Raw genomic sequence first — 14,559 nt, 5'->3', positions numbered from 1 at the left:
GTATAATTCATTATAACTCATGTAATTATGTCTCAGCGTTGAAGTTATTGACACACTGTGAAAACAGAGCTTACAAATAACATTTGGTAGTTTAATTCAGTATAGTATAGTATAGAGCTTTTCAGTGGCCATTTTACCTGTTAAATGATGAGAACATAGACACCAAAATTGTTCATAGTCCCGCTATTTCTAAAATATGCAATAGGTTTAACGTGTGTTTTTGTCCAAAGTAAATTGTGTTTATCAACAACTCAAGATGGCTGATGTAGTTGCGTTAATTTTAAAACGAACTCACGTGACTAAACACACGTTTATGCATCCACTATATTTACTACTAACTGAGTGTCTTGCACGCATGTTAAGATAAGTCATGGATGTTTCTTTTCATAATAATGAAAACAATGCAAATCACAATGAAGGTTAGTATCAGATCCAGTCCTTACCCCCAGACAGTCATAATTCATTGAAGAAAGTGAGAAAATATAAATGAAAAGCAAATTTGACTGAAATGTATGTCAGCATGATCCAATTTAATATCTTGAGTTTATATCACTAGTTTTCCTAAGTTCCATAAACTTCCCTTAGTCAGTTTTACATTTTCAGAAGTCATGTGATAACTTATTCATGAGTTGAAACTAATTATTCAATTTGAATTCAGTTAACTTACATTTTTAAGGCAGCAGGGAAACTTAAGTTTTAAAGTTGAACCAGCTTGAAACTTTTGACAGTGTGGCACAAGAAGAAAAGCCAGGGGCATCATCAAAGTCATTATGATTTATCCTATAGGAACCATGAATATCTGAAACTAATTTCATGGCATTCCATCCCATAGTTGTAAACACATTTCACTAAATACAAAAATGTCAACCTGCTAGTGGTCTGGGGATCACCAAAGTCAGTAAGATTTATCCTCTGGGGACCATGAATGTCTGTACAACATTTCATGGCTATCTATCCTGTAGTTGTTGACATATTTCAGTCAGTCAGTGAACAGACTGACAGTCCGACATTGCTAGCCAGTTATAAATTAGCAGCCTATTTCTATTTTAATCATATACTTTGCTTTACAACTGCCTGCATTTCTTATTTTATGACTTTTGAGATCATACAAGCCATCTACTGTTAATGGACTTTGTAGAAAATTTAACATTTGTTATCTACATCCATCCTGTAAGAGGGATCCCTCTATGGTTGCTGTCCCTGAAGTTTTTTTCTGACAAGGTTTTTTTGTGAAGTTTTACCTCATTCGAATCAAGTATTCTGTACAGTCCCTCAGGGCCAAAACTTGTTTTTTTGACCTGTATATAAAAAAAACTTGACTTGATTACTTAACAGGTAAGGTGACCAACAGGACAATAACACAGAATACTGTGCAATCCATTAGTTTTTCAACTGTATCTGTCTTGCCATTTGGCTTCACGGTCTTCTGTTTCCATGTTTCAGAGGCTGTTACACCGGCCTTATTTAACTTGGTGATTGCTCTGATCCAGCCATCCTGCTCTTTAGTTGTTCCATTGTTTCTCCAAAGCTCTTCAGCAGGCGCTCATATTAACGCTTAACGTCAGTCGGGGGAGAAATAGCAGCACTAATCTCAGAATGATGCCCTTATTTCCATCATTACAATGAAATGAGAGGAAAAAAACAAATGCGGTTTTGTTTTATTTCACTGTCTTTTTTTCTGAGGGCTGGTGTTTCTTTGCGACATTTTATGGAGCTGCTGTCTAAGTGGCAGCCACAGTTGTAGCAGACTGTGGCGAGCCTTTGGTGGCAGGAGTTGTGTCGTGGGCTTGTGACTCACTCTGTTATTGTTCTTTTGGAAGTATGCACTTGCCCCGGCTGAGTGCTATGAAGATTATCTCCATCTGATTATAAAAGAGAAGTACTTCTAGGTTTAGATGAAGGAGCTGTTGATATCATATATCTCTTCCCATGAAAAAGATAGGGTCACTTGTCAGGCAGGATTTGTTATCGGTTAGCCTCCAGCACCATCTTGGCCTTTTCAGACAATAGACTGTGGTCTTCCTGAGGTCTCACTAAAGAAGAGTTACGCCTTCGTCCTGGCCTGCTGAATTAGGCAGCATCGCTGATTCATATTTGGGTGTTTTCATTTGCCTGTGTTTAATAGCAGGCTGCTGAGCCGGTGGTTTCCTCATTAAAGGACACATGAAAGCAGGCTGTAAAGGAGGCTTGGTGAGACCGGCCTGCGCTGACGTCTGAAGGGGACGCAAGCGACCGAAGGGCTGACCGGGCCAGCCGGTCTGAGACGGAGGGCCTCACCCTCTCAGCCAGTGGTGGGACACCAGACACACCGCACTGAATTGTGTCCACACCAGGATACAACACCAGTCTGATGTGTCAACAGGAGTTCACTGCAAGACTTGTGTTTGTTTTGTGGTATTCAAACAATAGTCTAGTCAGACAATACTGAGCTGAGAGATATAGGGCATTATTACTTACCATAGATAGAGTATTGACACCCACATAAACCTGAGCTAAATTAGTCTTGAAATCAAATTTATGTACGTTATACACAGATGATCAAGTTTTGTATCTTTAATGTTTCTGCCGGTGTGTCAGACTTTGAAGTTAATTGCCCACCTGGTAAACCCCCCTCTCTACCATTTAGAGAATAAAACAGCCTCGGCTCTGAGAGTTGCTGCTGTGATAAATACCTGAGGCAACAGCGTTCATTATTTCACCATTATAACTGCTGCTGGATCCTCTTGGCTGTTTAATGACTCGCTTTTTAAGGAAGTAAAGTGGTGGGGTCACAGCACGGGGGTGGGGTGGGGGGGTGGGGGCTTGGCGTGGGGGGCTAGGCTCCTAAGCACCCTGTGATTCATATCAAACGCACGTTAAGTGGCTTGTGGCTAAATTAGTGGCTGGAATCTAGCAGGTATAATAGCTCGCCCGGTGGTGCGTAACAAGCAATTGTCCCACTGTGTAGTAATGTGGCTGTGATATCGTTTACATGAACCCACCAATGATAGTCAGGCTATTTAGCCCTAGCCCATATCCACACCCACATCGTCTGCACATCAGCACAACACCCACACAAGTCTTCTTCCTGTTTTGTAGATAACATTCCCCCATCCTGAGTCATTGACTCCGCTTAGGTTCATTAGAGAAGATGATTCTACTGCAGACAGCGGGTCAGCACATAACATGTCACGACATGCAGCTAATTATAACTATGAAGGCCTCATTAGAATATCTATGGGGGAGTAGTGAGTTGTTGTGAAACTTAGAGCCACTACCTGGTAAAAAGGTTGCATCTCAACAATATGAGTAAACATCTGAGGGAGAAAGGACCCAGTATAATCTGCCCCGACTTGTCTTGTCACACTATCCTGTTTTCACTCACTTTCTCTCTCACTTTTCTTGCCTTTGCAACTTACTCAATGCTGGACATGAGGTGTTCAGTGTTGTGCAAATAATCAAGATGTTAACATCCCTGCTATCATCCAACGTTCTAGTGATTCATTCATACTTTCTATCCTGCTCTGGCTTTCTCTTACTGCCCTTTCCTCCTCTTTTACACAATACTTCCCTCTTCACATTACCCCCCACACACCCTCTGTCACCTGTGAGTAACGACAATATTCACACTCTATTCATCACACACTACTGCACATGCTCAGTTGCTCTTCATTGTATTAATTACTCTCATTGGAAGAGTGATCATCAGCCCCATCAGAATCCATCACCGACCGGTTCTCACAGAGACCCAGGCTCAGTAAATAATCACAGGTGTCGGTAACAGGGCTCTGGCCCCACCGTTCCCGTCAGACCCTCCAGGGTGGGCCCTAAATACCCAGGGGGGTGCAGTTCCCACTGAGCCACATTCATCTCTGCCAGTGGAGAAGGTAGCTATAAGGCCAGTTCCAGAGGCTGCTGGTGCTGCTTCAGACCTGTAATGGGTGAGGGTGGGTGAGAGCAGAGTAAAGGTAGTCTGAGCCCGGCTCAGCAGTCAGAAGGGAATAATACATTCTGTTTTACAGCAACCTCTGGAAAGGTGTATGAGGTTCTGTGGATTAATCTGTGTGGGGTAATAATGGTTTCAAATGAAAAATGAGATCTGGAGTCCAAACAAATTTATAAACTATAACAAATCAACCACAGGACCATGAGGGAGACCACAGGGTCGAGTTCACACCAAGCATGCTCAGTGTGGTACATCAAAATGTGGAATGTTAACTCTTTGATTTCAGTTTTTTGTCAAGTGAAAAAATGCCACTGAAGCTGAGGTGCACACCAAGAAAATGCAGCAAGACCACCTGAATATTAGTGATGCACCAATCAAACTTCCTGATACAGATTCCTACACCTCAACTCAGTATCTGTTGATACAGAGTACCGATCCAAAACCAGTTCTTCAGGGACTAAAACTGAGTCAGTGGCCAGCCATGACTGAATGAATGTAAATGATAGCAGAAGCACAGAATGTTATATATTATATTGTGGATCGGCCATATCATGCTTAATAAAATCTGATGTGTCGGTTCAGTTTCAGGAAAGTTGGAATGTATTTTAGGGAGAATAATTTGAACCAACTGCAAGAAACGACCCTGGACAGCAAGCATTTATTGATGGACTTTTGATAGCTTGCAGTTACTCAGCAGTTATTGTATTGTCTGTAAAGACGAGCAAAACAAAATGAATTAAAGATCAAACTATAATCTTGATTGATGCTCAGCTATTTTTTCACTCGTTTATACAGTAACTGGTATAAACAATGAAAAGGAATGAAATTAAATTACTGGATAGAGTGAGGACAGGTGTTTTTTGCTAAAGGACTAGAATCACCTTTTTGACACCAAATCTCCAACATTGGTTTAGGTTTACAACATTCCCCTTACACAATATTTTTGATTTAGAAGAGCAGACCTTGTTGAAACAAAAATGTACCAAACTCCAGCCTCGAGTTGTCCTTAGCATCGCAACTCTGCAATGGCCTCATCTTGCTCTGTTTAAAGCTCTCTTCATGGCCAATTGACCTGATACCTCACTCTTATCTCTTGCTAATTGAACAGAAAAGGAACAAGCGAGAGGAAGAGAGAGGCAGAGAAAGAGCGAGAAAGAGAAAATGAGGGGACTGAGGAGGAAGGAATGATGTGATAGAGGACGAGTGAGAGGAGAGAAGCGAGGGTTGGTGTAGCATGCAAGGCCTCATTGATTAGGTGGTGAGCGGTGCAATGTTTCTCTCCTGACACTTACACGCATTAAAGCTACATAAACACCCATAATTGGTTCGTTTAGAGCAGAGTGGAGGGAAACAGCACACACACACATACAGTGAGGAATATATAGAGAGAGAAAAGAGGAGCAAAATTAAATGCCGATAAAATTGCTTGCAGAGTGGTTGGTGTGGGTGGAAAGATGCCCATGAGTGTGTGTGTGTGTGTGTGTGTGTGTGTGTGTGTGTGTGTGTGTGTGTGTGTGTGTGTGTTATGTGTCACATGTCCCAGTGCTGTACTAAGCAGGAACGATAAAACCATCCTCAGAGACTTGGGATGACAATAACACTCACTTCAGGGAGAGGAAGAAATGGGAGGGACGCTGCTGACTGTGACAAATTAGCTCTCAAATATCGAGGTAGCCGATTGGCTGTGGGCGTCAGGAGGGAAAGATACGGTTGGCTGCCTGAGTTGATGGATAGTTATTATGCCATTCTATTAAAAGAAGATGCAACTTTGGGGCTTCGCAGTTCAATGATAGTTGTGGAGAGCTGCTCAGCACTGTCATATGGGATCCTGCAGTGTGTATGCTCATCTATGCATTTGTGCAGTTCTGTCTGTTTACGGGAATATACAATAAAACACAAATGTGGTAAAGCAAAAAGACACTATGAGAAAAGTAGACAGCTGTAAGAGCTGTGCGTCCTGCAGCACTAATGTCAGTGAGCCCATCTCTGTTCTTGGATGACAGTGTGTGTGAGAGGCAATATTCAGGGTGTTCCCTGCGTCCCGTAGCGTCACATCCATCAGGTCATAAGACCCCCTGACGGGGCGTAACTGGCACATCCACCTCTTGCCCCACCCAAGGGGGCCATGTCACTGGCTGAATGAAGGGTTCCCTGGACGTGGAATGATGGGATTCCTCGGTCTTGGCTGTCATCTCTAATCCGACACTCTCACCCACACAGCTGAATCTTCATCTCTCTCTCTCTCCTGCTGTGCACCGCATTCCTGCACACACACACAGTTCTCCCTCTATCTCCCCACACTCTGGGCCTCAAATAAATTTGCATTCACTGCCAACTCAGACGCTGTATCAACATCGCTGAATCTACATATCGTTGACGTGTCCAGGTGCTAAGTCACCATTATGTTTCTCTATCCAACACACACACACACACACACACACACACACACACACACACAGGAAGGGGCAGGCAGGTCACAGTGGTCCCAGAGCACTGGACTGTGCTAAGCAGGTAAATATAGCGAGGACAGGCTTTATTGGAATAGAAAAAGCTCTGTTACTGTCACAGGTAAGCATGACGGATCGAGACGAATCTTTACCTCCACGCCCTGAGTCCAACAGTCGTCCTCAGCTATTCAGAGAAGCCTCCACACCTCTCAGTTGTGTCTTTTCTGCACCATTCCTAAAAGAAGAAATGTCTCATAACACCATGTTTCCTCCTGTTTTAATTATTTCACAGTTTAAAAACAAGTATCTGGGGTTTGGTGTGTGCACCCTCTGTAATTTACTACTAATGTTCTTGGTCTATAAAAAAGGAGATGTGTGTATGTCATGTCTTCCTAATGTAACTGCCCAGCAGATTACCACCTTATTGCCTCCAAATCAATGCAATTGCATGGCTGAAAAATAAAGCTAGTTTCATCTCAAATCACCTCAGCATCTGCCCTCACACATACACTCACACACACTGTTAATGCATGCGTTTTCACATGCATGTTCATTATAGTGTTCAAATGTTTAAAGATTATTGGCAAATGGAGGAAAAAAAGGGTAGAAATAGAGAGATGATGAGAGAGATGTGGAGCCCAGGTTGTGTAATCTCTCTGGCTTCGTCACCGCCACAGAGCCTGCACACAAGGAACCATCCATTCTCCAACCTCTAAAGCTCATTGATCCTATCAACATCCAGACGGTGTAAGGATGCCCTCCCTCTCCCCCTCACATCGCCCCGCACTCACTCTACAACTGGGATCAATATTGATAATTATCTTTAAACTGCCTGTCTTTGACCATGTGCTCCAGGAGCTGCTATACCCTAAAAAAGGTATTGTGGAAGTTTGAAGAAAATGAAAAAGGCTGTGATGACTTGTGTTTTGGGCTTGTCATTTTGGGGTTTTTGGATGAAAGCGGAAAGTGGAAATGGAGCATTAGAAATGGGATGGAGAGAAGAATGTCAGGGAGATGGCAAGATATGGATATGAGAGGCAAAGTCAGTGCTGTAGATTAATTTTCTAGTTTGTAAAATGAGCCTTGAATGTGTATTTTCCCTTCACAGTTGCTCTGAGCACATCAGTAGTACTAGTAGTCTGGCTGCTGCACACTTTTGCCACCAAAGGCACCTACATATCAGCATCAGTGTCCAGCTCCCTTTTGTCCTCCCATGTCCCATTCTCCCACCCCACACATCTGACTTCATCCCGTCAATCATACCTCTCAGATAGCCCCATGATCGCAATTGACACTCAGATGATGGAAGTGAATAAAACTCATTACTGACAGTCAGTGTGAGTCATGGCCGGGCATTAAAAGTTGCGTCTGGCCCACAGCCGCTCATCCCTCAGCTGTGCTTTATGATGGGGGAGACCTGGTTGGGTCCGGGTTGCCTTTCTGCGCCAATCTCCATCAATCCACCACACCTACAGACACCCCCACCTCCCCAATCCTTAATGCACCTTGTGTTGTCAGACATCTAACCGTTTTTATCCAAGTGGTGGGAGAGTTTTTAGTTGTGGGGTTTGGTCAGTTGTGTCATAGAAGTCTTGGTGTCTGGGGTTGCAAATGTGGTTCTTGTAATAAACCAAATGAGCTACTACTTTTTATTTTTAATTAAACGCCCATTGCCACTCTCTGGAACTTGGTACCAATTATTTCTCACACTGGTGAGGGTAATGGTTGGACAAAAAGAGACCTCTGGGCAACCATTACACTGCTGCTGCTGTCCAAACTCTCCACCTGACCATACTAAGCACTGCCTAAACAAGTCTTTACCCAATGTAAACAGAGCCAGACCAGTGAGTCACCAACTGTCTTAGACCTCCTCCTAACTGGTCCTGTCCTCATAAACCCAGTGCAGAGAGAGCAGTGTTTACAGAAACACAGGAGCGGCTCACCTCTGATCTGCCCTGCGATAGGGGAAAAAGAAAAGACAGAGAGAGAAGGACAGAGAGAGAGAGAAACAGAGAGGAAAGGAGACGCCAGGGGTTACATGATTGCAGGACAAACTCATAAAAGTTCCATTAACCCACGAGGAGTTAAAGAGGCCCTGTTTTCATCCAGCAGACAGCCATTACAAACAGAGCATCACCATAAACCGTATCCTCCTTCCTTACCTCCATCTTTCTCTTGATCTCTACTGACCTCACTCCCACAGTCTCTTTGTCTTGTTCTCCTTCACCCTTTCGTTTTCTTTTCCTCTTCTTTCTTGGTTTTTGATTGCCTATTTTACTCATTTCTTTCTTCTTTCACAGTTCTTCATTACAAACACAGATCTATAAAACAAGGATTCCCTATAGCCTCTCCTCCTTCAGCTCTTACTCTCTTCCTCCCTCCTTTTCCCTTCCCCAGGAATCCCTCCTTATACCCCCTCTACCCGGGTTCCTGGTCTGTGAGTCACAACCTGAAGACGCCACAGGTCTGTCAGTGTCAGTCTGTCCTCTGTTATTAAACAAGCTCGCCATTCATCCATGTTCATTCGCTAATTACTTTCTGGTTGATCTGACTACTTTAAAGAGAAATTTGCATCAAAATGCTATTATAGTCTTTTTATATAGGGTATACATGCGATACTCAGATTGCACACATAATTAAACTGTGTATGCATACACACACACACACACACACAGTGAGGATATTTTGGTGACTGAAGTGGTAATCTGAGATTGAATTGTTTTAATTTTGTTGCCATCTTTGGTATTGAGCTCATCATCAGCTCTACTCATCTCTGCACTTTCCAGAGGGTTCACTGTAAATCCACTCTTGCGCTTTCATTCGTGCTTCCTTTTGTTGCAACATGCTAACTAAGCAGCTCTTCTTTGATTGATTCCCAGCAAATCACTGTGGCTTCTGCCAGAAACAAAAACACATCACTTCCTGATCACCAGGGGAGACCCAAGTAACGCTGGCTTTTCAGAACAATAAATGTGAAGTTTTCCTGAAGAGGGTATGAGCTGAAACATAACTGTTTTATCAATGAGTAACTGGTAAGAGTAAGAAGTGCAACTTTGATATAAATATTAGTAAACGTATTTCTTCAAATTCAGTCATAAAAGTTGAACAATTATTTTCAATCTTAGTCTTCACTACATTATAAATTAAAGGCTGCGCAATTAATTGTGCAAGCATAAAAATCATATTTCTCAATTTAAGCTTTAGCCTACTTATTCAGGACATTTTATTAAGATCAACATCTCTTGATAAAACTTTCTGAATAAGTAAAGCTTAAACTGAAATTTATGATTTAAACATCTTTTTTTGCAACATAGGCCTGAGAACAAATTGCATATACAAGATAACAACAAGATGACTCAGTTACACAAAACTAAGATACACACAGATACCAAAAAAACAATCAAATATAAAAATAACAGGAAGTAAAACTTTAATGTCCCACAGATCACTGTGTGTCTAACAATTTAGTATGCAACAAGTAGTAATTACAGAATAGCAAAAACAAACATTGAATTAAAAAGAGTTCTATCTGCTGCAATTAAAAAAGACATTAATGTAAGACATAATCTGTTGATTCTAACATAAAACAGATGAGGTAAAATGTGATCATATGGTACATTATATCATCAAGATTGATTCATGCATCTAGGGAAGAATCAGGATTACCATTTCAGCCCGAATCCTGCAGCCATACATGTAATCATATACTACTACTACTACTACTTCATGGATAGTAAACAAATACTTTAATCCTACACATACATGTTTTTCTGTTGAATCATCCTTTGTGATATAATGCTATAATCCTGTCAAGTTTGTTTGTGGACATATTTTGAGCTAAGCACAGGCTCTTAGCTCCTCTTTTGATGCCCTCACTATCTGGTACCACTATCTCCTCTGCTCCCTTTCCCATGGTATAACCTTACCTCTTTATCTTGCCTCGTTGTTCCTGCTTGGTAGGCCCTTGTATCGAAATGCACATCTTTAATATGAGCTGCTCCATTGGGAATTGACCATTTGCTAAGCCCTGACTCCTCAGTTACTGCTGCTACGCCTGTCAAGCTTTGCATTCACACACAGTGCATATGCATATAGTTTACAATGATAACAGGTGCAGATTTACCACACAAATGTCTTTGTAATTTTTGAAACAATGGCTGCTTGATTTCAAACATAAGTGGACAAAACAGGCCTCTCATGCTAGGCCACTCAGGTCCTCTGAACGAGGCCTGCTAGTTGTACCTCATTCACGACTGAAAACACGAGGGGACTGTGCGTTCGCTGTCCTGGGACTATGGAACAACCTTCCCCTGGCAGTCAGGTCAGCAGACTCCCTTGGATGTTTTAAGTCATCTCTTTGTGTTTTTGTGCTTGAGTCATGTACCCTGTTCTGTTTTATGTGTGTTCTTTTCTTTTAAATTTGTATCCTTTTGTAAAGCACTTTGTAACCTAAGTTTTGAAAGGTGCTATAAATATTAAATATTTTACTTACTTACTGTAAGCTAGTTAGTGGGACATGCTAACAATTGCAACACTGCAGATAGACACATCACCCTCAAAACTTTTTAAATGCAGTGTATTGCTATGGAACCCCATGCACATTGCGTCAACATGCGGAGAAATCCAAAGCTTGACAGGCCTGCCGTGCAACTGTTGCTAAGCTATGAATGGACAATCGTTGTTCTGAGGAGGGGTTTAGCGAACAGTCTGTTGAACCCCTTGCCCCATTAGAATTTCTTTCCAGAAAAAACATTTGGATCCAGCCCTGTTTGTTCTGTCCATATATGTATTATGAGGTCACTACACATGAGCCTCAATTCAGCTGTGAGTACTTTCCAAATGTAAGCTTTTCACGTTCAGTTAACATTACCAAACCGCAGCCATTGGTCAGCAGCAGTCAGAGGTCAGCAGGACGACTCAGCACTTCACCCTGAGTGCAGGTTGGGGGATGGTGGGGTTGGAGTCAGAAGGGCAGGGGGTTGGGCGATGAAGGAGCAGAGAGAAGGGGAAGCCCAGACATCCTGGTCCCCCAGGAGAGGACCAGCAGGCTGGGTGTGACGGTCATGGGACGGGGGCATAATGAGGATACATCACTGCAGCAATGAGGTGCTCTATCACAGGTACACACACCAACAGGCAGACAAACAGAAGCAGACTCGCTGCGACTGTGTTCCCACATCACCAATGGCCCACAAAGCCAGCAAATTACCATCAAACCTCTGAGCTGATCATGGCAGAAGATGTCAAATAAGCCTCATTCTCAGCCCATTCCCTCTGTAAAAGACAACGTGCTGCATTTTGAGTGATGCAAGTTCAGTGTGACTGTGGGAACAGTCTTTTTCTCTGCTCTGGAGTCTGTTTGATGATTCTCTGGGAAAGAAGGGGTACAACTTTTCCTGTCGCCTACAGCCACCGCCATTGCTGAGCAGTAAAGCGGCCAGCGTGCAATAAAATACAATGAGGTGTGGAGAGAATTGGACTGATCTGCAAAGCCATTGGCTGCCGAAAGGGTCGTAAAATAATAACACTCCATCGTAAAACAAAGTGCTTATTAAATAATTTTAAACAATATCACACGATGTGGTGCGCTCCGTGAGCGGTTCCACAAAACAAAAAGAGATCTCATGGGGAAAGCAGCTGAACAATCAAATGAAATTTAATAAGTTGATCATCATCACAACGCTGAGTAAGACTTTTGGGAGACTTTAGTGGCTGAGCTCCTCCCAGCACTATCAATAAAGTGACACTTGGCCATTATGTGGCCATTACTTGGACTTTAAGTGACAATTGTACATCAGAGGAGCAGCCATGTACAGCCTCCCCATATTACTAAACTAAGCCTGCGGTTATTTCTTTCTGTGTGGTGGTGGGAACATACAAAAGAAAATGCACAAGCTCATGCATGTGTACACACAATGTCTATATTATATAGCAGCATGTCATATATTGGATTTTCAACCAGAAGTAATGACATGCACATGTCCTAATGCCTTTACTATGCAGTCGTTCTTTCACACTTGCTGGCTGGTGAACTAAAACTCTTGCTGCATTGATCTGCAGTGAACGGATTTCTACCACCATCAGTGCAATGGAGGGCTGATAAAGGAGTGGGACCTTGTGAGGACTGCCACTCTAACAGGAGGTGCTGTATAGATTTGTGCATCAGTACAAGTAATGAGAGGATGTAGAGTCAGTTCAGGAAGAGAGTAAACATGAGCTGCACTGAAGTTGAATGGACTAAGTCACTTTTCACAAAAGTATGTGCTAAGTGAGTGTAATGTAATATAGCTACAGTGTACGAGTTACTTACAGTGCAGTGTACGCTTATTTCATGACGGGACAGTATCATCATCACGGAATTAGTTCAAGGAAAACTGCATTTCCTGCTTTCCCCGTCCTCTTACTTTGGTCATTGCACCAATTATTTTCTTGCACACCTATATCAATCACCATGACCTATATCATTATTGTGCACTTCCAATTCAAAAGGCTTTTGTTTTGACAGTGATCACTCATGTATCATATTAGTTACATGAATGCCTCAGAATATCAAGCTGTATGACTGCCAGAATGAATAAGAGCTGCTAATCTTCAGATTACTTCAATACTTTGTGAAAATTGGAAAAAAATATATTATGCTGGCTTACACACCCAGTCCATAAATCAACATTTTGCTTAAGGATCATAATTCATAGAGCATGATGCTCAACACCTGCATGCCCTCTGCCATGTTGTTTTCTTGTATACAATACTTCAGGTCTGGATTCCACACTATCATGCCATGTGTAATCCATAACCAGCTAATCTCCACCTTCCAAACATTTTGGAAAATTGCAATAACTTTGACCCTACCTATGATGCCCCCTTTTTCTAACAAGTGTATGAATGAATGTTGAGTCTTTGTCATCCTCCAATGTAGACACATTAACACCCACCGGTGTTCCCTATCACCAACAATGACCAAAATACAAAGGAAAAGTACACTGACATCCTTTAAATGATGCTCTTTCTGTTAAAACTGAATAAATCTGATCCTTGCGTGTTTTTTTAAATCAATAATCAAATCCTCGTATCCTCTATCCCAGTTTGAAATGGCTCCAAGTCCAAGAATGCTAATGATGGCAAAGAGGATAAAAATGAGGAGGGATCGACACTCCAAGCCAAATAAAGTTCCCCCAAGAACTGCTCTGGTTCACCACCCATCACCCCAAAAGCTGTTTTAAAGCAGTGACACTAACGAACCCTGACCATGCCCTTTAATTTAAATATAATCAATGAATAATAAAACTGTTCTCTATGATATATTCACAATTTAGTGTTACGTGTCTACTTGATACGTCTCAGCCTTAGTAGGATATTTTCTGTACTTATAACTTGCTTTAGAAATGTCATTGTACTCCGTATTCTGTGTTTTCTTGGTACACAACTTTAGTGACTGACAGAACACTGACATCTTTGTTCACTAAACACAAGACCACAATTGTAATATGTCATTCAAAGCTCTACTTCTGCTCAAAAGCAGAGGGAGAATAAAAGGCGATTGGGAAGCTGAAGTCTCAGCTCTTTTTAAAACCTTAAAATATTAGAAATTAGTGTGAGTGGTCAGTATGCATCATTTCGGTTTAAACCATACATCAACCTTGTCCTGAATTAGTTTCAGTAACTATTAAAAATGTATTATAATATAGCCTTAAAGAGCTACAGTTCATTGCACACATTTTAGACACTAAACCCAAGACTGCTTTTGTAAAGGAAAATAACTGTGTTCAAATGTGGGCCTCTGGGTTCATTTGAGTGGATTGTGACCATCCCAAATGATTGAAAGAGAAACATGCCAAAATCCTATCTATTGTAAGTGCAGACAAATGACTGCACGTCAACAAATGGTGCTGCTGCCCAACATGCTTTAACATGCATGTTCTTGAATGATATGACTTTCTAAATGATCGTTTCCTTGATCTTTCAGAATATAATTAATGCTACACTGTTATTTTCAGACCATTCAGTCCTCAGCAACACATATGTTCAACACACACACAAAAAAATCTGACTACATTAAACCCCTAATATTTCCACATTTAAAATAAATGTAAAAGAAGTGATTATTTGACAAAGAACACTGATCTTCAAATGAAAATAATCAGTAATGAAGTACAAGTGTTGCTGCGGGACCTGGACTGCATGGGC

The sequence above is a fragment of the Siniperca chuatsi genome, linkage group LG17, assembly GCF_020085105.1.
Source record: "Siniperca chuatsi isolate FFG_IHB_CAS linkage group LG17, ASM2008510v1, whole genome shotgun sequence".
In the NCBI taxonomy this organism is placed as follows: Eukaryota; Metazoa; Chordata; class Actinopteri; order Centrarchiformes; family Sinipercidae; genus Siniperca; species Siniperca chuatsi.
Note: the sequence above shows the minus strand (reverse complement) of the source record.